Below are 27,756 nucleotides of genomic sequence, written 5' to 3' on the forward strand. Positions count from 1 at the left end.
TCACCAGGTCGGTGGTATCAGCGGTAGTTTTTAATGTCCTGCTTCCAGTTCGTTTTTATTTCGTGTTATAAATGCGCGATTGCCTGGCTATCTGTGTGTGTTGCTGGTGTCATAAGAAACAGAGGAAAAATAACAGAGGGATTAATTACATACAAGGGATTAATTACCCATAATCCTTAACCAATTAACATAACCCCACCCCTCGTGATGGGAACGAAGATACGCTCTTGTACAACATGCGGTCTACTCGATCCCTACTTATGATACATGGGGCTTCTTCTTCTTCATGACAATCAGAGCACACTACCTATGCAAATCTACCTGGGCAAAGGTATTGCCTACCGTCCCCCCTCCCCCCACAAACGTAACATTATTTTCAAAATAAAAACTTTTCAAGAATTTTCCCAAAACAAATTTTTTTAACACAATGTTGGGCTTCTGCCAATTTAGATGACCTTTTGACCTCTGTAGACATAAATTTAATTTATTGCTAAGCTATTATGTTTCTACTTTGTGCTTATACAACTTATTTCACACGAAGATTGTTAATAAAGGAGTATAAGTTGTGGGTGGAATGGTGCTGTAGCGGTTACCGCTGGATGCACACAATCGCCTTGCACCGGCCAGAACACGGCCAGACGCGCCTCTCCCGGGCATGCCCGGACTCACTGTTCCCGGGCACGCCCGAACCTCCCGGGCACGCCCGGTCTCGTCTTTCCCGGGCATGCCCGCTCTCGCCTTTCCAGGGCTCGCCCAGAGCGTCCGGGCATGCCCGCTATCGCCTTTCCAGGGCTCGCCCAGAGCGCCCGGGCACGCCCAGCCTCGACTTGCCAGGCCGCAGCCAAACACGCCCGGGCAGGTCCAGACTCGCCTTTCCAGGGCTCGCCCAGAGCGTCCGGGCATGCCCGCTATCGCCTTTCCCGGGCTCGCCCAGAGCGTCCGGGCATGCCCGCTATCGCCTTTCCAGGGCTCGCCCAGAGCGTCCAGGCATGCCCGCTCTCGCCTTTCCAGGGCTCGCCCAGAGCGTCCGGGCATGCCCGATCTCGCCTTTCCAGGGCTCGCCCAGAGCGTCCGGGCATGCCCGCTATCGCCTTTCCAGGGCTCGCCCAGAGCGTCCGGGCATGCCCGCTATCGCCTTTCCAGGGCTCGCCCAGAGCGCCCGGGCACGCCCAGCCTCGACTTGCCAGGCCGCAGCCAAACACGCCCGGGCAGGTCCAGACTCGCCTTTCCAAGGCTCGCCCTTGACACCCGGGCATGCCCGGTATAGCTTTTGCCGGGCAAACTTCCCGACATAAATGTGTATATATATTGCTGCCCGATAAACGGGCTTGAGAGAATACCTGAGCTGTTTTGTTTCAATAAAGCAACTCGGACGAATTCCGTCTTTGGTCGCGTCACTTCTTTCCACTCGCGTTGGAGCGCAGTTCCTTCAGTGCCAAACTTCATTTCCCCTACTCCTGAAAAAGGAGACGTTTTAAGACTTGATCCCGGTATTTTTAAAATACCTGTATATATATATATATAAGACATGTTTAATGATGACAGAGTATTGTGATGCAGTTTCTGATTCAGGAGACCTTAAATCACCAGAAACCATTTAAAAACATTTTATGTGCACAATTTCATGTACCGATCTAAAATATATGCATCTGGCAACTGGACTATGAAATATAGGTCCCAGAATGCTTTGCCTCCATTCCCTTTGGATTTCCTCTCATCAAAACACAGTTAAATAGTTTATTCAGGACCTGAACCCCATATTCACCGAGGCAGGTCCATACTTCACTCGTATCTCATCAGGTCCTACTGATTTGCTAATTTTCATCACTCTTAAATCGGCTGTCTTGTCTTGCAGTACTTTTTTGTACAAATCAAAGATTCCAGGAGCAGCGTTTAAAAAGGAGTAGGTCAGTGAGTGTTGGTACACAGTTTAAATCCCATATCCAATCTTCCTTGTCTGACATTTAAATCGTTGCGATCCATCTTTGCCATGAGGATGTGATGAGCAATATAAAGAGATTTATCTTCAGTTGGACACTTCAGGTTAACTTTCCCCACCAAGTGAAGTTGGAATTTGTCCCATCAAGGCAAAATCTTCTTCATGGTCGTGTCGATGGAGGAATCTTCATGGTGTACTTTTTCTGTAAATAGTAACACACATTGCACTCGTTTGTGTCGTGGAAATTGATACCGACAAACTACATATCAGGGCTGGCAGACCTAAGCAGTTTGTACACTCATCTCTGAGCTGTCTTACCTGTGTTCGAATCTCGAGCCACTGTGAATGCACTCTAAAACACTTCAAGAACATCTTGTTCTTACCTTGTCACGACCTTTTTGGTTTTGTAAAATAATTGTAAACATATTGTATCGTTTAATATACAATTAAACAACCATTTCTCCTTCCCCTGCCCTTGTCTAATTTCCATACATTTTCCAGAATCATGCTGTGGAGGAAGGAGGGATGTCCATGGTTCGTGATGTCGTGCTCGTCACGATCACCTTACTCTTGTTTATAGGAGTAATTATATTTGAAACATCACGTTGGTTCAAGAAGAAGAGTAACAGAAAAAAGCCCTGCAGTCACAGGTAAAGAACACAAGTGACTTTTTATCAATATTTATGATGATTTAATCCAATGGGACAAGATAGCTCAGAAATTTGAAAGGTGTTGACATAAAAATTTTTATGAATAATCAAAGGTTCAGATGGTCCAAGGAGAGCAGAGGGCCGATATGTCGCTCTACCGTACTTGGGTGGAACGTCTGAGATGGTCGAGCGATGTGCTGGTACTTCCCTCATGCCTGGCACCGAATTGGCGGCACTTTTCATCAATATTTATAGTGCCTTCATCAAAGGGGCCAAGATTGTTCAGAGATTTTAAAAAGGAGTTTACATTAAATGCTTTTGCGTAATCAAGTCTTGGAATTACACAGGTTGATCACAGTATAATGCAGGAAGATATGGGATTCAGCGGCAAAATGGAATGGTGAAAAATTTGTATTATTTAAGAGAAATCTTGGAGGGCAATGAAGGAACAGGACTTGGATAAAAGTATCTTGGAATAAATGTGAAGAGTTTGGAGGTATCCCGACAAACAAGTGCATTTAGCCTGTATAAGGGCAGCCGTAGTGTATGGAAGTGAAACTGGGGCCATGGGGATGGAAGGTGAAAGAAGAATAGAAGGAAGACACGGGATGTCGAGAAGGATTTTTGGTCTTTCATTGAACGATAAATGGCGGAGCGTAGATCTTGAAGAAATACGACAACATTTCAAGTATGGAGATTGAATTGAGAAAGAGAAGGTTTAGATCATTAAGTCATGCAGCCAGAAGGACAGATGATGAAACAATTAAGAAGATTGTAAGTTTGCAGAAAGAAAATGCAAATGGAGATATTCCATGAATCGACCAACTGCCTGAAATAGGTGGAATGTGGTTTAAGGAATCTGATGATGAAATATTTGCTTGTTTTATGTTTTGGGTTCATCGTTCCACACTTGTTTACGAACCTTGTTTAAGTTACATCTGCACGCTTGATATTCCGTATCCCATAGCATTTCAACACTCGTGGAACATGTTTGTTTCTGTTTTACAAAAGCATGCATTCAATACTTTACATGTTGTGAAATACTTCATTTTAGCTTGAACTGAGAATCTTTGTTTTTATCTTGCAGTTTACGATGTGGACGCAAACGAAAAGGGAAAGAAGAATTGAAGGACGACCCACCATTGGTAAACGGGATTCAGGAAAATGAACACCTTGAGATGCAGAAAACAGAGGAAAAGGAAGAAGAGATTCTGGAGATGAAGGAAACAATTGATTTCACAAAAAAACAAGACTCTGTTAATAAAGAACAAGCTGAAGAACAACAAGAAAAAGAAAAATTGCGGGAAGAGGAAGAAAATCTGCAGGAATTGAAGGAGAGGTTGGTCCAAAACGAAAGAAATCTGATAAAAAGAGAGCAGTTGGTTCAGGAAAAAGAAGAGGAGTTGAAGGAAAAGGCCGTGCGACTGAAATTAGGAAAAGTATTATGGCTAATGGAGGAAGAACAGCAGAGAGAGAAAGAGGAAGCAGAGCAGAGGAAAATAAATGAACAGGAGCGGAAAAAACAAGAAGAGCTTCGGATAAGAAATGAGGAAGAATGCAGACATGCAAAACAGAAAAAGTATTTTCAGGAAGAAAAAGTCAAATTCGGGATCTGGGAAACACAGACAAACACAGAACTTAAGCAGAGAATGATTGCTGTGGAAAAAATCGTTAAAAACAGGATGAAAAAAGTGCGGCAATTGAAAGATGTGCAGAAACGTACGGAACAGAAGCTGAAGCAAGAAGAGGGCTTTGAAACGTTGATGATGAAAACAAAAGATGAAAACCTACGGGAAAAACAGCTTCATATCGACAAAAAATCTGAGGAGCTCAAAGATCGAGAGCACAACCTGCAGACATTAGAGGAAGAGAATAGTCGAAGAGAGGGAAAGCAACAGGAAGAACGAGAGGGATGTGAAATGGTATGGAAAACGAAAGAGTTGATTTTATTGAAAAGAGAACAAGAGATGAGAGAAAGAAAACACAATGTGGAGATAAAGACGCAGGAGCTGTTGGTGAGGGAGACGAAAGTGAAAAAACTAGAAATGCTTGATTATCAACAAATCCAAGAAGTGCTTGAAACAACAGATGAAGGGTTACAGCAGCAACAGAAACATCAGGATGTTCATCAGGTGCCGCCCGAACCAAAGCTTAAAGGTGACGACCGGGTGATGCAGCAACATCAGGTGCCACCTGAACCAAAGCTTAAAGGTGACGACGGGGTGCACCGGCAACATCAGGATGTTCATCAGGTGCCACCTGAACCAAAGCTTAAACGTGACGACGGGGTGCAGCAGCAACATCAGGATGTTCATCAGGTGCCACCCGAACCAAAGCTTAAAGGTGACGACGGGGTGCAGCAGCAACATCAGGATGTTCATCAGGTGCCGCCCGAACCAAAGCTTAAAGGTGACGACGGGGTGCAGCAGCAACATCAGGATGTTCATCAGGTGCCACCCGAACCAAAGCTTAAAGGTGACGACGGGGTGCAGCAGCAACATCAGGATGTTCATCAGGTGCCACCCGAACCAAAGCTTAAAGGTGACGACGGGGTGCAGCAGCAACATCAGGATGTTCATCAGGTGCCACCCGAACCAAAGCTTAAAGGTGACGACGGGGTGCAGCGGCAACATCAGGATGTTCATCAGGTGCCGCCCGAACCAAAGCTTAAAGGTGACGACTGGGTGGTGCAACGAAAGAAACAGAAGCATGTTCATTCGTTGCGCAAACTGAATCCTCACGGTGGTGATGGGGTGCAGCAGCAACAGCAGGATGTTCATCGGCGGCCGCCTGAACCGAAGCCTCTTCGCAGGGATGAACCAGCGGAGCTTGAAAACCGAAAAAAGAATCTCATGTTCCGAGGACTAAACGAAAGCAAAAATGACATGTAGCTTGTGGCAAAGTTGCTCAGCGTTATGAACTTGAACATCAAACCTGAATGTACTTTCCGCGTGGGATACCATGTTGGGAAAAGACCGGTGAAAGTTGTTTTCAGATCCGTCTCTGATCGGAATCTCGTTCTTTATAACAACAATAAGGTACGGAATTTCAATGATCCGTCTCAATGCTCCAAAAACATTTTTATCACTCCAGATTACACTTTTGTTGAAAGAGAAGAGCAGGCAAAGCTGCAGGATCATCTTCAGGAAATGAGGGAAATTGACCCAAACGGTCAATATACCATCAAAAGAGGCAAAGTAGTCAAGCAGGCCAAGGGCATCCATAGATGGTGACCCTCCCTCCTTATCTCCCACAATCCACTCGGTAGAACACATACCTCCGCCAGGCTGAACAGTTTATGGTTTTTATCCCACTGATAGGCCAAATCAGGATTCGGACCTGAACCACAATCAAATCATTTCGTCCGTGTCACATACCCAACCTCTCCACAAAATTTCGTCCAAATCCGTCCACAACTTTTTGAGACATCTTGTTCACAAACAATCAGACAAAAAACAGACAGAGGTGAAATCATAACCTCCATCCACCTTCGGTGGCAGAGGTAAAAAAAAAAAAGAAAAAAGAAGAGGATAATGTACATATGAAGACAATGTACTCCGCCATATGAAGACCTCACAGTGAAGACCTGCTGTAAAGGAAGCCCAGCCGTCATGTCGGGCTGCAACAACAACAGTTCAGTTTTGTCCTCCAACGACAACAGAGGACCTGATGGAAGGGAATCCCAGGCGTGATGACTGGCAGCAACAACATGACCTACAACAGGTAAGCCCTCCTCAATACTATGGGGCAGGTGAGATGAACACACTGGGTGCAAACACAACCAACACAAAGATGAAGACATTAAATTTGAAATAAATTTGGCACTTCTTCTTTTACAGACATTACTGTTCGTGCTTCCTTTGATGAAGAAGACCATCCTTAATTGTGGAGTTAATTGTAATTCTAATTTCGCTGGGAAAGGTAATTTATTGGCATGGTCATCCCCATGCAGAATAAATAACAAGAACTTTAACTCCATACATTTCTTTTTGTACCCTTTCCTGAACAAGTTATCAGACTGATGAACATGTCAATGTGTTTAATCTTTCATTTTTCATAGTAGAGGAGCTCGTTGCCTCCTCCACACCCTCACCTGAAACCATCCTACCTGTTGGAACGTAAGTTGTCAAGATTCTTGCTTTACATTACAAATTATTCCAGACTTTGTCCAAACTGCATGTCCTTCACCTCCATTGTGTCTATCATTTTGTCTCTGCCTCAGAAATGTTGAACAAGTGAATATTTTGCTGCACTCTAATCCAGCCGATCACCGAACCAATCTTCAAATTTTTTTTTTTTTTTTTTTTTTTTTTTTTTGTGTACAAGATCGAGGCTCGTGAAAGAGCGAACATTAATCACACAGAAAGACAAACAGACACACAAAACAAATAACATCGGGAGCGGTAGACAAGATGGGGAGAGAGGGGGAAGGACACAAACACAACATTTGAGAGCAGGGACCGAGAGACATGGAGACATCGAGAGAACTGTGGGAGGGAGAGGGCTTTGGGGGGAGGCATGGGAAGGGGTGGGGGGTGGGAGAGGTATAAAACATATGGACACTGCCAAGACTTCCAGGAAAGAAGTTGGAATTTCAAACAAGGTGGATCTGGGGTGAATTAGTGGGGGTAGAAAAGATCAAGGTTTTGGATGGGGGAAGATAAGAGATGGTGGTGAACAGCTGTTTTGAAGACCTGGAGGGAGGAGTGTGATTGAAGTGAGTGTGGGAGTTTGTTCCAGAGGCGGGAGAAAAGAGGAATGAAAGAGTGAAGGTGAGCAGAGAGCCGAGATTTCGGCAGTTTAACCATCAGAGGGTGGCTGGCAGATCTTGTGCGACCTGTAGGAATATTTGGGGGACAGAGCACAGAGAGAGCTGGGGGAGCAAGGCCGGAGAGGAGTCGGTAGAAGACAGAAAGACCACCTACCTGCCTGCGGTGAGTGAGTGAAAGGCCCTCAGAGATAGCTTCATCGCGGGAGATTCCAATGATTCTGAAAGCTTTGGATTCAACAGCGTGAAGCCGAGCCAGGTGTGAGGCAGGAGCACCAGCCCATAGGGGAGAACAGTATTCCATTGAGCTGCGGATGAAAGCCTTGTATGTGGTGAGGAGCTCCGGTGTGCCTAGGAAGGACTTCGCACGACGGAGGATGCCCAGTCGGCGACTGGCTTTGGAGGCCAGCTTGGAAATGTGGTTTTCCCAAGAAAGATCATGGCAGATGGTGAGACCCAAAAGCTTGAGCGACAGAACTTCTTGGAGAGGATTGTTGAGAAAGTAGATGGGAGGGTTGTCCAGTCGATCTTTTCGGAGAGACATAGTAAGAGTGTGAGATTTGTCAGGATTGAAAGACATGTTCCACATGTTTGACCAGTCTGTGATTTTGTCCAGGTCTTCAGAGAGTGAGGAGGCTGCAGACTGCCGATCTGAGGGAAGAGGCATGGAGCGGCAGAGAGTGGAGTCATCAGCAAAGAGATACAGAGGATTTTCCAGAGAGTCGGAGAGATCATTGATAAAGACCAGAAAAAGCACAGGGCCCAGCACACTGCCTTGGGGAACTCCAGCCTGAACGGGAAGGGGAGATGAGAGAAATCCATTCAGGGCCACACGTTGACTACGACCAGAGAGGAAGTCCGCAAGCCATGCATGGAGATTTCCATGGATACCATAGGAGGAGAGTTTGGTGAGCAGAGCTGGGTGCCAGACCGTATCGAAGGCACGTGATATGTCAAGGGAGACAGCTCTGATTTCCTGTTTGGCATTGAGGACCTCCATCCATTGTTGAGACAGCAGAAGCAGCATGTCCAGAGTAGAGTGACCTGGTCTGAAACCAAATTGATGATCAGAGATCAAGCCATTGGAGAAGAGGAAAGATTTCATATCCGAAGCAATGATGGATTCCATGACTTTGCTGATAATTGGGAGCAGGCTGATTGGTCTGTAGTTGCAAGGATCTGTTTTTGCACCTTTTTTGTGTAAAGCGGTAATGTTTGCTGATTTCCAGGATGCTGGCAGATGACCTTGAGCAAAGGATAGGGTGAAAAGAACAGAGAGAGGGTGAGATAGAGCGGCAGAGCAGGATTTTAGGACCCGTGGGCTGATGCCATCTGGTCCAGTTGCAGAATCAGAGTCGAGGTTTGACAAAAACTCCTCCACCTTGTCAGGAGAGAAGGTCACAGAGTCCAGGAGCAGTTTGGTTCGACTGGGAAAGGTGGGAACAGAGAGAGATGGGTTTGGGACTAAGGATTTTGAGGCAAACACAGAGTTGAGGCATTCGGCTTTGTCACGTGCGATGTCAACTGTGTGGCCATTTGAGGTAAGGGAGGGGATGGAGGGGGAACAAACACCAGAAACGGATTTGACCAGACGCCACCAGGATTTGGAGGAAGGAGACAGGTTTGAGAGTTCATTCTTGAGTGAGGAGAGATAGTGCTTCCTGGCACTCCTGAGGGTAGACACACACTTGTTCCGAGCTTGGTGGAAGGAACTGAGATTTCCTTCAGTTGGATTAGCCTTCCAAGAGGCAAAGGCAAGTTGTTTCAGGGCAACTGCCTCACCACAAGATTCATTGTACCATGGACGGGAGGAAGGGTAAGACAACTGAAGGCGAGATGGGATAAATCTGTGCATGAGAGAGATCAGTTTGCTTTGGAAGAATTCCCAGGAAGAATTGATGTCAGAGGCAGTGGAGATGGGAGACCAATCCAGACGATTGATGGCTGCTTGAAGACCGTCCCAGTCGGCCTGAGTGAAATGCCAGACTCGTCGACGCTGAGGAGGCTCTCTGAGAATGGCCAGAGAGATGTCCACTTTGACAAGCACATGATCAGAAGAACCGATTTGAGCAGAAGAAGAGCAGCAGACATTAGCAGGGAAGTTAGTCATAACCAAGTCTAGAAGAGAAGATACTCCATTGGCTGAGATCCGGGTCGGGAAATTGACAGATTGTGTCAATCCCAGTGAGTCACAGAAGTCCTTTGCTGAGGTGCCATGACTGGTGAGAGAGGAACCTACACCCAACCAGGTGGCATGATGACAATTGAAGTCACCACATATGAGGAAGAGAGAGTTGGGATGAGTGGATAGAAGTTGGTCCATGTTGTCAGACAGTGAAATGTAGATGGAGTCATCACTGTTTGGGGGACGGTACAGAACACATATGAACAAAAGGTGGGAGCGGAGAGGAAGCCGTAGCCAGAGGTACTCCTGGGGGTGAGGAGGAGAGAGGGCAGTGCAAGGAGAGTGAGGAAGAGAGTTTTTGATAAAGATAGCCACCCCACCACCAGGCCGAGGCTCAGGTCTATCATACCGGAGGAGGGAGTAACCAGGAAGAGATATTAAGGAATCAGAGACATCTTGAAGGAGGAAAGTCTCTGTTAAGCAGATCAAGTCTGGATTGTCAGAAGCAACCTGTATGGAGAGATCAGTCAGGTTTGAGCGAAGGCCCCGGATGTTTGAGGTCCATACCGTTAATGAAGAGAGAGGGGGAGCATCGGGTACAGGACAGGGGAGGGGAGGAGTAGGGTAAGATGAAGGATGAGAGGGGGAGGTAGGGAGAGCAGTTGTTAGTGTGTCAGCGATTGCAGAAGAGTTCCAAGAAAGGGAAGGATGAGGAGGATGAAAGGTTTGAAGGTGAAGGGATGAGGCACAGAGAGGGGTTGTTTGAGGGGGGGCAGAGGAAAGAAGAAGGTTGGGGGGGTGGAGGTATGAGATAGAAGGGAGACGAAGTGGGGAGGAGGCAGCTTTGAGGAGGAGGGGGGAGGAGGGAGAATTGGAGAGGAATGGTATGGGGGGAGATTTGAATGGGAGGGGTTGGGGGGGAGTTTTGAAGGGGAGGAGTGAGGGGGGAGTTTAGGAGGGGAAGGGCAAGGGGGGAGTTCAGGAGTGGAAGGGCAAGGGGGAGTTCAGGAGTGGAAGGGCAAGGGGGGAGTTCAGGAGTGGAGGGGTAGGGGGGGAGTTTAAGAGTGGCGGGGCAAGGGGGGAGTTTAGGAGTGTAGGTGCAAGGGGAGGGATTTGGATGGGAGGGGCAAGAGGGGAGTTTAGAAAGTGGATGATTAATGAAAGACGAACATTGAAAACAAATTGGGTTTGTTGTGATTTTCAAGTTAGCAATCCGGTTCAGAATGATGGAGGAGGGATGGAATGAATGTGAATTTAGACCATGTAGTGAGGGAGACGTATAAGATATTGAATTTCTTTTTTTTGAGGTGGAATGAGTTGGAGAGGAAATTGAGAAAAGCCTTTTAAATAGGAAGAAAAACAGCGTGTTGTAAAATACCACCGAGTAAAACACTGAAGGGGAAAGGTTATACATATTTAAATAATATTTAAACAGAACCGTGAACAATCTTATGTGCACAAAAATACCAACGGGGGGAGAGCCGAGAGGGACCACCACGAGTCACGTGAAGGGCAAACGGACCACCACGAGTCACGTGAAGGGCAAAATTGGTGGAAGACTGGCATGAGTGTTAATGTACCCATATAAAGGTCATTGTGAACACCTGGATGAGCATTAATTAATTGTTTGAAATTTTTTCTGGCAAATCCAGTGGGAGTTTGTGATGAAGAAAATCAAGATGTGAAATTGAAGGTGAAATAAAATAAAAATTCAATTGCGATTCAGAAAGGAATGCAGACAATGCAGTATTTCCAGGATTGCGGTTGTTAAGCATGATAACAATAATAATAATAATAATAATAATAATAATAATAATGCTAATAATGAATTTATTGTCACATATATGCAATTGTCGAAGAAGAGAATTGTCTTCAACTCAGAGGGTGTACAAAACAAATTTATTTAATGATCACAGAGAACTGAAACACAGTACGCTTAACAATATGATCCGTTCTCACTGACATCTTCTCTTGAGTGGCCTTCTATTTCCTGGTGGACCCGTGGGTGGGAGGGAAAAATGTGAAGGCCACGCAAAGACATACCCCTCTGTTTGCCAGAGTTATAAAACTCATGATTACAATCAAGGCTGCCAAGTTATCACAGAAGGATTCATGAATCTGATCGGATAGCCCTGAGGAAAGAAAGGTTTTTACAATTGAGACATTCCATCACATGCTGAGAGAGAGAGAGACATATGCAGATGTGACCGAAGATTAAAACAATGAAAGTTGTAAATGTTGAGAGTTAATCCGTTGCAACCCCAGACAAGTTGGCGCCAGTCTATCATCATTTCGGCAACTCACTGACGAACGCTTTGGCACAGGGATAATTATGGACTTTTTCAAAACATGGAGAATTTTACAAAGCTGAAGTGACCAGTTGAAAAGTAAAGTAAAAATGGGCGACAGTTCATCAGCATGAGAGACCGCAGCAGCCCGGGGCTGGCACAATCAGGACCAGTCACTTTCCTGACCTTCAGGTTCATCAGAACACGCCGAGTGTCATTTCTGGAGATCACAAAAGCTTGAGCAGTCACTTCCACTGTGGTTGGTGCTGTGCCCACCGGGTGATCGAATTGGCTGTAAAAATGAGTCAGTTTGGCTGGCAATGTGTGTCGTCATTCCTTGGATATTTCAACTTCGGCTTGTAACGAGTGATCGTGGGGAGATCCTGCCAGAGTTATTTGGCATTCGCACTCATGATTCGCACTCCTCCAGCAATTTTCTTGATTTCTGCATTATTTAGGCTGAAATCGCCGGGTACTTGACATCTCAATGAGCAACGTTGGCTTTTCCTTTTTGTTCCTGAGTACTATCTCTGTCACAGTCCTTTGCTTTCTCTGTTCACGCTGGATGGCATCATCAGGTCGTGAGCATTATGTCCTTCTTTACAATGATTGCTTTTCTTTCATGTTTCCATGAGTTTTGTGAAACTGGGATATTGAAATTTCTGCAGATGTGCCAGTAGATTACTCCACATAACTTGTGTCTTTGGGTGTACAGCTGTTCTGACATGAGTTTTTTTTGTTTTTTTTACATCCAGATAGGATGTGACTCCTGGTTTCTGTTTCTACCTTGCAGAACATTCTCTGTCCCAGTTGAGCTGCCTCTTCTTCGCTATTCCAGTGATCCTTCTTTGTCTATCCAAAATCTGTCCAACTCTTTTTTTGTATTTTCCAGCTCTTTTGTCTTTCTCCCAGTTGTCAGTTGTTGCATGCAGGGGAAGAAGGTGTCGTAGCGGCCACTGAAGAAGAAGATGCGATATTTTGCCATGGATCTATCATCACTCCGTCATGTAAGTGCTCCAGGAATGTAAGACAAAATATCAGACTCTCACAGATCTCAAGTTAAATCTTAAGGTTCTACTTTAATGACTCAGCATTCACGTTATACCTTGATGACCCAACATTCGTGTTCTAACTTGGTGACCCAGCATTCACGTTCTACCTTGATGACCCAGCATTCGTGTTCTAACTTGGTGACCCAGCATTCACGTTCTACCTTGATGACCCAGCATTCGTGTTCTAACTTGGTGACCTGGCATTCGTGTGCTACCTTGATGACCCAGCATTCGTGTTCTACCTTGATGACCCAGTATTCGTGTGCTACCTTGATGACCCAGCATTCCTGTTCTAATTTGATGACCCAGCATTCGTGTTCTACCTTGATGACCTGGCATTCGTGTTCTACCGTGATGACCCAGCATTCGTGTGCTGCATTGATGACCCAGCATTCGTGTTTTAACTTGATGACCTGGCATTTGTGTGCTACCTTGATGACCCAGCATTCGTGTTCCACCTTGATGACCCGGCATTCGTGTTCTACCTTGATGACCCAGCATTCGCGTTCTATCTTGATGACCCAAAAAACAAGTTCCACCTTTATGATGCACAAAACGAGTTCTACCTTGATGACTCATCATACGAGTTCTACTTTGCAGACCGACAAAATTCGGGACAAATCAAGAAGTGAGTTCTGCCTCGATAGCTCAGAATGTGAGACCTATGTAAGAGACTCAGGGGAAAAGAGTTCTGCCCAGATGGCTCACAAAATAGGCCCGTGTGAATCCCGTAACAATGGCGGACTATGTGTGACCTCGGTTGGTACATTTGAAAGCTTGGACAGTTTTTTTTTTTTTTTTGTATACAAGATCGGGGCTCGTGTAAGAGCTAACATCGATCACAAAAAAACAACAACAAACGGACACACAAAATATACAATAAAAGGGAGCGGGAGACAAGATGGGGAGAGAGAGAGAAGCACACAAGAACAACAGCAGAGAACAGGGCCAACGGAAGATCTGTGGGAGGGAGAGGGCTTGGGGGGAGGAGGCATGGGAAGGTGGGAGGGGGGAGAGGTATAATTGCTAGAACTTCCAGGAAAGAAAGAAGTCGGGATTTCAAAGAAAGTGGATCTGGGGTGAATTAACGGGGATAGAAGAGATCAAGGTTTTGGATGGGGGAGTTGATCATGGAGTGCCTAAGGGTGTTGATTTTGCTTCTGGTTCATAATTTAGTTATCATTAATTACCTCTTTATAAATTTTTTTTTTAATTCCTATTAAGGGAAAATGTTGTAATGTTAAAACAATGTTAGAGGTAAAGGGGATGCAATTGCCGTACTTTGAGGTTGTACACTCCATGTGGTGGGTGTGCAAGCGCGGATCCACACTGGCGGGAATGGCGATGCTTGTGAAAGGTGCAGAAGCTGGTTCATTAAAGCCTGAATGATCCACTGATCTGTGGTCTTGAACTTTGCCTGAAATAGACCCCCTTCATGACCTTACTATCCTCATCCCTGTCGTGAGCCAAATTTCTAGATCATCTTCCTCCCACCACCCTCTTCAAGTTTTTTTTTTTTTTTTTTTTTTTTACACCTCTTCTCTATCATTATTTTGTTGTTGTATTTCTTCTGTTTTATAATATACATAGGTTATAAATACCTAACTGAAATGTTTATGAATGACCCTTAAGCTCAAGGTTCAGCTCCAGCGTGAATGCAATTTGTTTTTGACTTCCATTGACATGAAGCAAATTCTGTCGTCATCGTTTTTTTAACGACATTTGCTCTTATTTTATAGCGTTGGTCGATGGATTCGCACGACTCCATTTTGTTATTTCGTTCACATCTTTCTTTAAAGCAGTTATTTTCATGTCATTGTTGATACCTTCCTGCCATGTTTTCCTGGCCGAGCTGCCTCTTCGTCTTTTTCATTTGCCTTAAAACCTACTATCTTCCTATTAGGTGCATCCTCTATAGTTCTAGCCTACTATCTTCCGATTCGGTTCATCCTCTATAGTTCCAGCTACATTACCTGTCCGAACAACCGAAGCCTTCTCTGTCTCAATTGAATTTCTATGCTGCTACTTTTGAGTGTATTTATCAACTGCGCCAGCACTCTATGTAGGGATGGCGTGGTACCATGAAAAATTCCTCCGGTCCCATTTGCTACATCCAAAACTAAAGTTGGCATATCTTCTCCCACCAATCGCTTTGGCTACATAAGAGAGCCTACCTGGTCTGTTCAGCTGATTGTCCAGGTAGAGATCACTTTTTAGTTCTCCAGACGATGGCAAAAGCTAGAAAATAAAGCATAAAATAATAACAATCTTTATTGTCCCATATCCAAGGAAACGATTATTTGGTGACACCGTAAGTTTAACCATCATAAAAAACATAAAACACAAAGGGAATAAGAAAACAAACAAAAAAATATATATAAAAATAACCGAGATCGGTCAAACTGGAAAATCATCTCGTTCATCCTAATAATCATCTTCAGACGGCGTATTTCCGAGCTGCCTCTCTCAATGGCAATGACTCTGGTGCCGTCCGACAATGTTACTTGGTGCAGCATACTTTACCACTGCAATTTTTATAGATTGAAAGGATTCACCGAAAAGTTTGAAATAGCAAAGCACTTACCTGGTTGCACTTACCTTAAGAAGTTGCTCGACCACACTAATTTGACATTCTGTTCACAAGATAGTTCCTTCAGTGTAATCCTTACCTTGCACTCAAGGACCCGCGTCATGCACTCAAAAAACTTTTATTCTCCACTAGCTGGGTTACCTGTTCTATGAACAGAAATAATTAGTAAGTGTTGATGCCAACTTTTTTGCAAAACTGCACCACACCACAATATTCATAACTCGTGAAAACCTGAGGCTTTACCATGAAAAGTTTAATTGAGAATTCTTCTTACATGCAAGAGTTATGTTGCCACTGTTGGGATCTCTATTTATTGTGCTTGAAATCCTTCCCAAAAAGCTAGATGTGGGATGGTTTGATGGATGTAGGAGGTGGGATGGTTTGGGAATCGGGACCGCCTCGAAGGCAGGCCCCATGTGACGTAAAAGAACCCGCTGTTGCAGCCGGTCCTGTACATTTGAAAAAAATTATCATCAGATTGTTCAATTTGACAATTTAATTGTTCGCACCACCACTGATTCCACGAGGTGCCAACCTTGAGGTTGTGGAGCTTCTGTGCAACAGACATTGAGGTTCAGAGGTGTGGAAGAAATTTGTCAATGGAAAACTGTCGCTCCCAGAAGAAAAACCCCAGGCAGTGTATAAGCATGAACCTCACTCGAGGGCTGAAGGCCAAAAGGCTGAGGCCTATAGGTGCTAGTATGGGCTCAGGTTTGCTTTACAATGAAGGACAAACATAGGAAAGGTACGGCAATTGTGAATATACTGTATAACACTTACCATAGCAGATGGTTTCAGCTTAACGCAGCATGAAAATGGCGAACTTATTAATTAGTTAGTTTACAATTGTGGGTGGAGTCAGGCCTGCTGTCCAGCCAATGGGTGGAATACACAGCTCGGCTAATTACATATGCTGGCCTTCACCCGTGCTATGTCCTGTGATAGCTGTTAGCCAATCAGATTGAGTATAATTTTTTTTTTTAAAGATGGAAAAGTAGGCTTTAAAGGCTGAGGTGATGGATGAAAATACCCTTCGGACTTTGGTCTGTGTGCCAAATGTGTTCATTGTAGGACTAGCGGCACTTGTCTTTACTCTGAAATATTTTCTTATTCATTGCATGGTCAACTGTACTACCAACACAGTAGCTCTGGGTAATCCATTTGATCCTAACTCTGCAAATTGGCTAAGTGGAGGAACAAATCCATTATCAATATGTTCATCCTCAACCGAAGCTCGTTTGTCGCTACATTGATGAATGTATTGGCACAACAGTAGGGGAAGAATGTTGGTTGTAAGACACAACCATTTTTACATGTAAGTGAATGGGGAAAATGCGTTGGAACTTTTGGGCCACCCACCAAAAACCAAAAAAACCCCGTCTATTTCTCCCTTCCCCATTTAAGCCATCAACAAAGGTTAAATCCTAAATAGACCCCAAAACCATTTTTCGGTTCTAAAACACTCATATTTTCGTTATTCTCGAATAGAGAACCACGAATATTGGTTTATGTTTTATTTTAGGGAAAAACTTAATTTTCTGCTTTTATGGTTTCGCACGAGTCAAGAGCATTTAATCCTTAAAAAAAATGTTAATCCTTCCAAAGTCTCTCAGTCAAGAGATATTTATAACTAATTCTATAAATAATTTTAATCCCTTCCTCTTACACAGGAAGGTTATTGTTCTAACTCTATTTTGTCATCATTTTTTAAAATATAAGATGAACCAAGGTCCAGTGCGCTTCATGGAGACGGAGGATGTCAATCGAAGAGTTATTTGACCTTGAAGATGAGTTTCAATCTTTTCCACAACAAGACTGGTGAGCTATGTTTAAACCTACTAGCAACGGTACCTGCCCTATGGGCGGGGCTTCAATTGGGAGGCCCAAATGAAAAGGCAAAATATCAGAAATTTAAGGCTCTTTTTATTTTAAACGATTCTTATAAACATCCGTTAAATCATATCACATGGAAATCATCAAAATCTAAACAGTATTTGTAGAATTTCAATAAAAGCCACATCACTGTTCATATCGGTAAATATTATTCCATCGTGTTTGGAAAAACAGGGAAATTGGAAAAATTGGAAAAACAATATAGCCTATTTTACTCCTAGGGGTCCCAGGATTACCCACCCAAAATTTCATAGCGATCGGTTCAGCCGTTTTTTGCGGTACCTGGGAATGGACGACAGACAGACATTTGGTGAATTATAGTAAGATTAATTATATATTGTTTTATACAGAACCAAATAACTGCACATTTAACAACTATTGCCTTTCCCTTTTTTTATTCCAGTTTAGCCCCCAACTCTTCAATAACAGAGTTGATGGTTGAGGTTGAAAATCAAGTCAATGAATATCACGACCTTGAATGGGACTACTATGAGGTTCCAACCTGTGCTGATTTTCACCCACTATCACAACAAGACTGGTAAGCTATGTTTAAACCTATTAATTTATATATTGTTTTATACAGACCCAAATAATATACGAATAATAATTATGTTTTTTTCTTTTTATCACAGCATCTCTTCAATAACAGAGTTGATGGTTGAGGTTGAAGATCAAGTCAATGAATATCACAACTTTGAATGGGATTACTTTGAGGTTCCAAAGAGTGCTTATTCATTTCCAACCTGTGCTGTTTTAAACCTCCATCTTGATGAACTTAACACAAAACTCGATCTTCCACAAGCAGACTGTGATTTGTATCGGGAAAGAATCATCATTTCCACAATTGAATATTTACTCCCACCCAAATAAAAATGTTTAAATAATGTAAAGGTTTTAATGTTGTATGGTTTTAATTATATTTGTTTTGCCTCCAATTATTTCATCATTAATTACAAAAAGAGAATAAAGGAGGGGAAAAAGGGAATACTGTTCTCCCCTATGGGCTGGTGCTCCTGCCTCACACCTAGCTCGGCTTCACGCTGTTGAATCCAAAGCTTTCAGAATCATTGGAATCTCCCGCGATGAAGCTATCTCTGAGGGCCTTTCACTCACTCACCGCAGGCAGGTAGGTGGTCTTTCTGTCTTCTACCGACTCCTCTCCGGCCTTGCTCCCCCAGCTCTCTCTGTGCTCTGTCCCCCAAATATTCCTACAGGTCGCACAAGATCTGCCAGCAACCCTCTGATGGTTAAACTGCCGAAATGTCGGCTCTCTGCTCACCTTCACTCTTTCATTCGTCTTTTCTCCCGCCTCTGTTCGCTCTTTCACGAGCCTCGATCTTGTATACAAAAAAAAAAGAAAAAAGGGAAGTGCACTCCCTCCAATGACCCACCACCTCCCTTGTCCCATCCCTTTCCCCTCTACGTGTGTGTGTGGAGAAGGGTGGGGGTGGGATGAGGTGGGTGGTGGTGCACAAGGGGGAGGGGGATTGTGGGGATTATGGGTGTGGTTTGTGTGTGCGTGGTTTGTGGGTGGAGACAAAAAGGGGGGCGGAGTCAATTTTTTGAAAATTATTTATTTATTTATCATCTTTGTCTTTTGTAATTCATGTGAATAAAATGTACTGTACACAAGATTTCTTCTCCCTTTAAATCACTTAATTTGTAGGTCCAAGGAACTGTATTCATTGCATCAACAATTTAAAGAAAGTTAATTAGTCCATCTCTTTGTATAACCCTTCTCAAAATGGCTTCTCCATCTGTATATTCTAGCAATATCACCAACTTTGAACTTGGTTTTTCTCAAATGAATTTCCTTTTCATATTCTAATTTTGTAAATTATTTTTTTTTGTAAATTTGTAATTTGTAAAAAAAAAATTTTTTTTTATTCTAATTTTGTAAATGTTTCCGATGGTTTTGATTTTGTTGATGAATGAACTGTATTGAATGATCGTTTTAAGGCCATTTTCCCCACTAGAGTGGGGGTTAGCCTTGCGGGCCCCATGACAATCATGGTTCCCTGTTTGAGGCAATGTTTTTATGGCCGGATGCCCTTCCTGGCGCCAACCCGTTGTTACCTCTTACGATGCGTAGGGATACGGTGTACCTATTCTAAATCGGGGTACACACCGGGACAACTGTGTTATTGTAATTATCTACAATGTCCTAAATGAAAGATACTCATTGTTGAGAACCGAGTTGTGTGAATTTTTTTATATATTGTTGCGGATATGGCATTTGGCCTCCATTTCCGCTTGTAAATATTCCCCTATTTCCCCAATACTCCCCAACTATCCCCAATCCCCCATTCCCTAGTCCCATTGTCTGTAAACAACACTCTGTAGAACCGACCTTCCCCTTTTTCCCCCATTAAATGTCGTGCCCAGGTCCACCGCATCTCACGTAGACAACTTTCGGACCTCTTGCTAGTTATTCTTAGTCTATGTCAGTAGTTAAGGACTCGTTTCCATTAATTCTGACTCTTCGTTGCACCAGAATGTGATCGTATGGCACCAGTAGTGAGTTTAGGACCTCCCCATACCTCCTCCCATCTTCCCCATGAAACAACAACAACAACAACAACAACAACAACTACAACAACGGCGTGCGGGGAGTGTGCGTCCTCACACCGGCTTGGTTAGCCGCCATTGACCATGCGCTCCGACGGGGTTACCACGAAGGGGCTCACTGTCAGCTCCTCGTCAAGGGCGGAGCCCGGTAACCCCCCCGCACCCAATAAGAAGGGCGGACCGATTCCATCTGGGGCGGAGCTAACTAGCCGAGGGCGTGTCACTCCCCGCCGGATATACGCAGCGACTTACCGGACGTGAGGTCAGATGCGCCCCGAGCTTGAAGAAGAGCCAGTCGCCACCTCCGAGCGCTGAGTGAGACCTCCCGCATCTTTGGACCGGACCGGGTCGATTCTGTCCCTGAGCCAAGGTGCACCTTGAGCCATCGACTACCCGCTTTCCTTGCCATCAATCCCCGTGTGAGTCAGTTTTGTCCTGTTTATCTGTCGTCTGTCGGGGCTATTATAAGACCGTAATTAAGTGCCTATCTTACTATGCTGTACCTCTCATCCCTGTAATCTAACGTTCCGAACTATACACAAAGAATTAAGTTAAGCACCCCCCCCCGTTTTTTTACAACCTCGCACATTACAAGTTTGTTGTCGTCAAAACAGTGTAATATACCCATGATATTGCTATATTTTCTGGAGAAGTGATATTATGGTCACATAAAAACATAACAATCATGCCGTTTTCAATATTTTATTCTGAATAATTTAAGGTGAAATTTTTTGGGAATTTTAGGCATATTTTCACTTCAATTTAAGTATGGAGCTATAGGTCCATCACGGACAGTGTGGATGACGTTTATGTTTTCTAACGTACAGTCATTGTTCTGAGAAGACCTCTAGCGATCTTTGCGTCAATAACGTGTGTAGGACCCACGTGATCGGATCACTGACTCAACCAATCACTTTTTTTCACTTTGATCACTCAATTTCATCAATGGATAATTGCTAATGTCATACCAATCATTATTTGATCTCACATACCTTAGAATATATGCCAATGTATACATATACACAAAGAATATATATTAGGGGGTGCTTACCTTAATTCGTTGTGTAGGGGTGCTTAACTTAATTCTTTGTGTATAATATAACCTCCTCCGGAGGTCTTGAGAACTGAACCCTTGGTGTCGTGTCATTTAATCCCAGCCGTTGTGTCCTTTTCCTTCATTGATCTAGCGTAGCGCGACTCGGCCAACGTTCGGGTATAATCGGGTAACTTGTGCGAACACGGCGGCCATTCCGCTCGGCCCAGCATAACATCAAAGTCGTGTCCGTAACAATATAATCTCTCTTTCAAAGTGCGATTAAAATGCTCAATAACAACTGCCTTTCCTTCATTAAAGGTGCTGTATAATGTTATACCATTATCTTTGAGAAATTTCACAAATGTTTTGTGATGGAACTCTGTTCCCTCATCAGTCCATAACTTCTTTGGTTTCCTTTTGCTTTTACTAAATATTCTACTGAAAGCTAACATTAGAGTGTTACCCCTTTTGTTTTTCAAAGGAACAACCCATGCATATCTACTCCTCAAATCAATAACGGTTAAAGCATACCTGTATCCCTTATCATTATTTAGTTCAATTAAATCAGCGGACCAGATGTAATCAACACCTTTGGAATAAACTCTCCTTCTTTTAAACTTTGTGATTGTATGTTTACGTAATTCGACAGGTAAAACTATTTGCTCCTCAGTGTTGATGACATCATTAGAGTTTAATAGTTTTTTTGATAACTATTGGGCTGGGCCCATTTCCCAATAAATCTTCTTCTTCTTTCAAAATTCTCTTGAAGTACAACTTATGCACTTAATAGGAATATCCGACTCATTGCAACACATGCTTTCAAAATTCTCTCTCGCGGGGCCCGACAGAAGAAAGAACAAATAATCGTTGAGCACTAACTGACACTGGGCTCACGTCAGACCGATGCACAGAAGATTAAATTCATTCAAAAAGAACCCGGGCAACGTTGGGTGCATTCAGCTAATCTATATCTATCTATAATTCCAGTAATCTCTGTGTGTATGTGTGTGTGTATGTGTGTATGTGTGTGTGTCTGTGACCGCTGTTTCTCGACAACCACGGGTCCGATATACTTGAAACTTGCCAGGTATATTGCTGGGGACCCGAGGATGTGCCTTTTCAAGGTTTCATATTAATCGGAGAAGTAGTTACCGAGCTATGGCGATTTCTTTACCAAACTCTGCAAGCCGTTCGCTTTGGACCAAACCATTTCATGTAAATAGAGGGGGGGATTGTCACCGTACTCGCAAGCCGTTCGCTTTGGACCAAACCATTTCATGTAAATAGAGGGGGGGATTGTCACCGTACTCGCAAGCCGTTCGCTTTGGCTTTGCGAATGGAACAAACCATTTCATGTAAATAGAGGGGGGGGATATAATTTTAGATATATATATAGTACGGGCATGCCCTAGTATATAAAACACAGTTTGTGTGTGTGTGTGTGTGTGTGTGTGTGTGTGTGTAATGTTACCGGTAGACTCCTAAACGGAGAGGCTCACGTACTTGATATTTGGCACAGACATGGCCATTGAGCCTGGTAAGAACATGGCCGACCTAAAAATTTATTTCATAATATTTTTAAACCATATTTTTACCTCAGCGCATTTCAGCGAGGAATATTATGCACGGATTCTGACCGGTCACAGAGCAGCGCGCCGATTCGCTCAGAGCGATCACGTGATGTTCCTTGCCGCCATTAACTCAGTTACGCGTTCGCACGTATTTCAGAGCGAAAAGCGATTGCCTTTTTTCACATTTCAGCGACGAACATTGCCATTCACACCACATAGGTTTTTTCCCCTTTCATCTTTAGATTCATATTTTTTGCCATAACGTAGCGCATTATGGCTCTCTCGAGCTCGAGTTAGCCAATCACCTGGGAGCATGAGGCCACGTTGGCCACGCCCACGACACGACGCAGAGTTGCAATCGATCGCTCAGAGCGATCACGTGATGTTCCTTGCCGCGCGACTATATATATATCACTCAGATCCCTCACAATCGACCACCACCACCTCCTCCTGCAATACTAAATATCACTCAGATCCCTCACAATCGACCACCACCCCCTCCTACAATACTATATATCACTCAGATCCCTTGGAATCGACCACCACCTCCTCCTACAATACTAAATATCACTCAGATCCCTCACAATCGACCACCACCCCCTCCTACAATACTATATATCACTCAGATCCCTCACAATCGACCACCACCTCCTCCTACAATACTAAATATCACTCAGATCCCTCACAATCGACCACCACCTCCTCCTACAATACTAAATATCACTCAGATCCCTCACAATCGACCACCACCCCCTCCTACAATACTATATATCACTCAGATCCCTCACAATCGACCACCACCTCCTCCTACAATACTAAATATCACTCAGATCCCTCACAATCGACCACCACCCCCTCCTACAATACTATATATCACTCAGATCCCTTGGAATCGACCACCACCTCCTCCTACAATACTATATATCACTCAGATCCCTTGGAATCGACCACCACCTCCTCCTACAATACTATATATCACTCAGATCCCTTGGAATCGACCACCACCCCCTCCTGCAATACTATATATCACTCAGATCCCTCGGAATCGACCACCACCCCCTCCTACAATACTATATATATATCACTCAGATCCCTCACAATCGACCACCACCCCTCCTACAATACTGTATATATCACTCAGATCCCTCACAATCGACCACCACCACCTCCTCCTGCAATACTAAATATCACTCAGATCCCTCACAATCGACCACCACCCCCTCCTACAATACTATATATATCACTCAGATCCCTCACAATCGACCACCACCCCTCCTACAATACTGTATATATCAATCAGATCCCTTACAATCGACCACCACCCCCTCCTACAATACTGTATATATCACTCAGATCCCTCACAATCGACCACCACCCCTCCTACAATACTGTATATATCACTCAGATCCCTCACAATCGACCACCACCCCCTCCGACAATACTGTATATATCACTCAGATCCCTCACAATCGACCACCACCCCCTCCTACAATACTGTATATATCACTCAGATCCCTCACAATCGACCACCACCTCTCCTACAATACTGTATATATCACTCAGATCCCTCACAATCGACCACCACCCCCTCCTACAATACTGTATATATCACTCAGATCCCTCACAATCGACCACCACCTCCTCCTACAATACTGTATATATCACTCAGATCCCTCACAATCGACCACCACCTCCTCCTACAATACTGTATATATCACTCAGATCCCTCACAATCACCACCACCCCCTACGAAAATACTAAATGTCACTCAGATCCCTCACAATCGACCACCACCTCCTCCTGGAATACTAAATATCACTCAGATCCCTGACAATCGACCACCATCCCCGCCCCTTTCCCCCTCCCCCCTCCCCCTCTCCCCCTCCCCCTCCCCCTCCCCCTCTTCTCCACCTCTCCCCGTCCCCCTCCCCCTCTTCTCCCCTCCCCCCCTTCTCCCCTCCCCCCCTCTTCTTCCCTCCCCCCCGTTCCCCTCCCCTTCCCCCCCCCTTGCCCCCCCTCCCCCTTCCTCCCACTCCCCTCCCCCTTCCTCCCACCTCCTCCCATCCCTCATCCTCCCCATCCCCCCTCTTCTCCCCTCTCCCCCTCCCCTCCCCCTCTTCTCCACCTCTCCCCCTCCCCCTCTTCTCCCCTCCCCCCCCTCTTCTTCCCTCCCCCCCGTTCCCCTCCCCTCCCCCGCCCGGCAATGCCGGGTACTTCTGCTAGTTATTTATAAAATAAAAATATATATCATCAAGTGTCTCATCTTGTTTCACAACAATATATTTATATTTTCTGGTCGTGTGTTCATACAAGCCTCATATTCGTTTTTCTACATAATGTCAAACAATTATCTCTCCAAAAATTATTCATACTTCTTGAATTTAACTTGAACTAGAACGGCACTCTTTGACGTAACAACGTCGACTGATATGCCTCCGCCCACATTATTATATAATTACAATACTTGTACCAAGTTTGATTTAAATCCATTCACATATTCTCAAGTTATGACATTTCTACATGACCTGACCTTTGACCTCTTGACCCCAAAATTTAATCTGTTTATGTTTACATCATTATACACACATACCTGCACCAAGTTTTAATTTAAATCCCTTCAGCTGTTCACAAGTTATCACATTTTTACCTGACATGACATCTGACCTTTGACCTTGAGATCCCAAAATATAATCATTTAATCTTTACATCATTATATATACCTGTACAAAGTTTGAATTAGATCACTTCAGCCGTTCTCAAGTTATAGACTTATAACAGACTTTGACCTGTTCGCCCCAAATTATAATCAGTTGATCTTTACATCATTATACATATCTGTACCAAGTTTGAATCAAATCAATCCAGCCGTTCTCATGTTACAGACCCATTGAGGACTTTGACCTTTGACCTCTTGATCACAAAATATAATCAGTTCATCTTTACCTCATTATTCATACCTGCACCAAGTTTTAATTTAAATCCCTTCAGCTGTTCACAAGTTATCACATTTTTACCTGACATGACCTCTGACCTTTGACCTTGGGATCCCAAAATATAATCAGTTCATCTTTACCTCATTATACATACCTGCACCAAGTTTTAATTTAAATCCCTTCAGCTGTTCACAAGTTATCACATTTTTACCTGATATGACCTCTGACCTTTGGCTTTTGACCTTGGGACACCAAAATCGAATCATTTAATCTTTACATCATTATACATACCTGTACCAAGTTTTAATTTAAATCCCTTCAGCTGTTCACAAGTTATCACATTTTTACCTGATATGACCTCTGACCTTTGGCTTTTGACCTTGGGACACCAAAATCGAATCATTTAATCTTTACATCATTATACATACCTGTACCAAGTTTTAATTTAAATCCCTTCAGCTGTTCACAAGTTATCACATTTTTACCTGACATGACCTCTGACCTTTGACCTTGGGATCCCAAAATATAATCAGTTCATCTTTACCTCATTATACATACCTGCACCAAGTTTGTCTAAGATCCCTTCAGCCGTTCTCAACTTATCGCGGTAACGAAAAGCTATCACGCACGGACGGACGGACGGACGGACGGACAACCTGAAAACATAATACATTTGGCGACTTTGTCAACGGAGGCTTAATAACATAAAAGTGTTGGCATTGTTTCTTATTGACCGATTGACCGACCGATGATTGACTGAGATTAATACAATTACAAGAAGAATGGCTCCCTCTTGTGTAGCCGCCATCCATAACCGTTTGGTTTCTCTCATTAACACGATCATCAAAGATAACGAGGTTCTTTTTTGATTTATCTAAATCTTGGGGTGAAGGTATATCATCCGTATTATCGCTGAGAATACAAGTTATGGGTTTTATCCAATAATTATTATAATTGTCTTTCTTCAATTATTCTTGGTTGTTATCTTCTAAAGATAATGATATCTTCCATCAAGCTATTCTCTTCTGAAGAGATGGAATGAAATTCATCTTTTGTTTGTTCAAAAGCTTTAATATCTTGATCCATTTTCTCTATTTATTTAGTAATAAAACTTATGGAGGACGAATAGTTTAAATTTCATCAAGAACATTATGTTTTAAGTGGAAAAGTATCAATAAATTACCACAAGATTTTCATCAACTAAATTATATTTTAAGTGGGAAATTATCTCTAAACTAACACGAGATTTTCCTCAAGAAATTTTATTTGAAGTGAAGTTATGCTATATAAATATGGTGAACACAACGTATTGCGACGTTTCGAATCGTGAATATAAATGTTATAACAAACACCTTAAACCCACAAACACACATTGAATTTGCTTCAACTAATATCTCCATCAGAACGAGAAATAAAACATTGAGATGTCTTAAAAGAGAGTTATATAAGAAACACATCCGCAAATCCAATCAAGAAGGAGATGTGGGATACACTCCAATTACCCCTTTAATGGGGAGATTGAAAACGCTGATGAAGCATTTAAGGGACAAACAAAAATAAGATTGTTTCGCTTTAAAGAACCAGCACCAATATGAATCATTGAGGCAATTGATATGGTTAAACTGGCTATTTAAACTAATTAAAAACACATTTAGTGAAATGAATACTTTTAAGTTTTTTTGAGAGGAAAAATGAATATGACAAGAGAAGGTGATGAAGAAACACCCCATATGAGAACAAACCCTCACTTTATCACAACATTCCAAGACTTCTTAGTTTGTGATGCCTGTGATGAACTCCATCGACAATAACTAAATGTTGATAATAGTGTGGTAGGTACTGGATTTGTTATTGAAAAAATCATTATTTTAGATATATACATCTTAAAATCAGACTCTTTATTCTTCTTCCAACAAAGATTTACCAATATAAATAAAGCTTAAAAAGGCGGTTGTTAATAATTAAAGCATTGACAAAAAATGCTTTCTATGGTCTGCTCTTGCTCACATACATCCTCCAAAATGGAATCCTGAAAGACTGTCTTGTAGGAGTTGCGGGCAACGAGAGGTTAAAAACTTCTTGACTTGTTCAACGCTCCTTTATTTCCAAAGACTTATTTCCCGACCGGAACTCCTCTCTTTTTATATCCCCCATCACTTCCGCCCGATCCTCTTAAAGTGGCGTGGCACCAACAACCGAGCGCCCGCCACGCCCATACCGTCAATAGTCCCACTGGTCCCGTGCTAGTGAATTACGGACACCTCTATGGGTATCCCCCACATGCGCCCCCACAGAATTCACTCGAACTGGCAATGTCAGTTGTTGGGGGGCCTTAACCACCCA

The 27,756-nt window shown here is 43.4% G+C and overlaps 1 long non-coding RNA gene across 2 annotated transcripts; it reads left to right on the forward strand.

The window, feature by feature from the left end:
* The first annotated feature begins 11,493 nt into the window (after positions 1-11,493).
* Positions 11,494-18,396, forward strand: LOC144888551 (uncharacterized). Of its 2 annotated transcripts, none has more exons than XR_013621131.1 (3): positions 11,494-12,777; positions 17,709-17,843; positions 17,938-18,396. It is a non-coding gene; the product is annotated as an uncharacterized LOC144888551 (long non-coding RNA). The 2 variants fall into 2 exon arrangements; XR_013621132.1 differs by lacking the exon at positions 11,494-12,777 and adding an exon at positions 17,052-17,230.
* The last annotated feature ends 9,360 nt before the right edge of the window (positions 18,397-27,756 follow it).

Source organism: Myxine glutinosa, chromosome 13 (genome assembly GCF_964187855.1).
Source record: "Myxine glutinosa chromosome 13, kmMyxGlut1.1, whole genome shotgun sequence".
NCBI classification, from domain to species: domain Eukaryota; kingdom Metazoa; phylum Chordata; class Myxini; order Myxiniformes; family Myxinidae; genus Myxine; species Myxine glutinosa.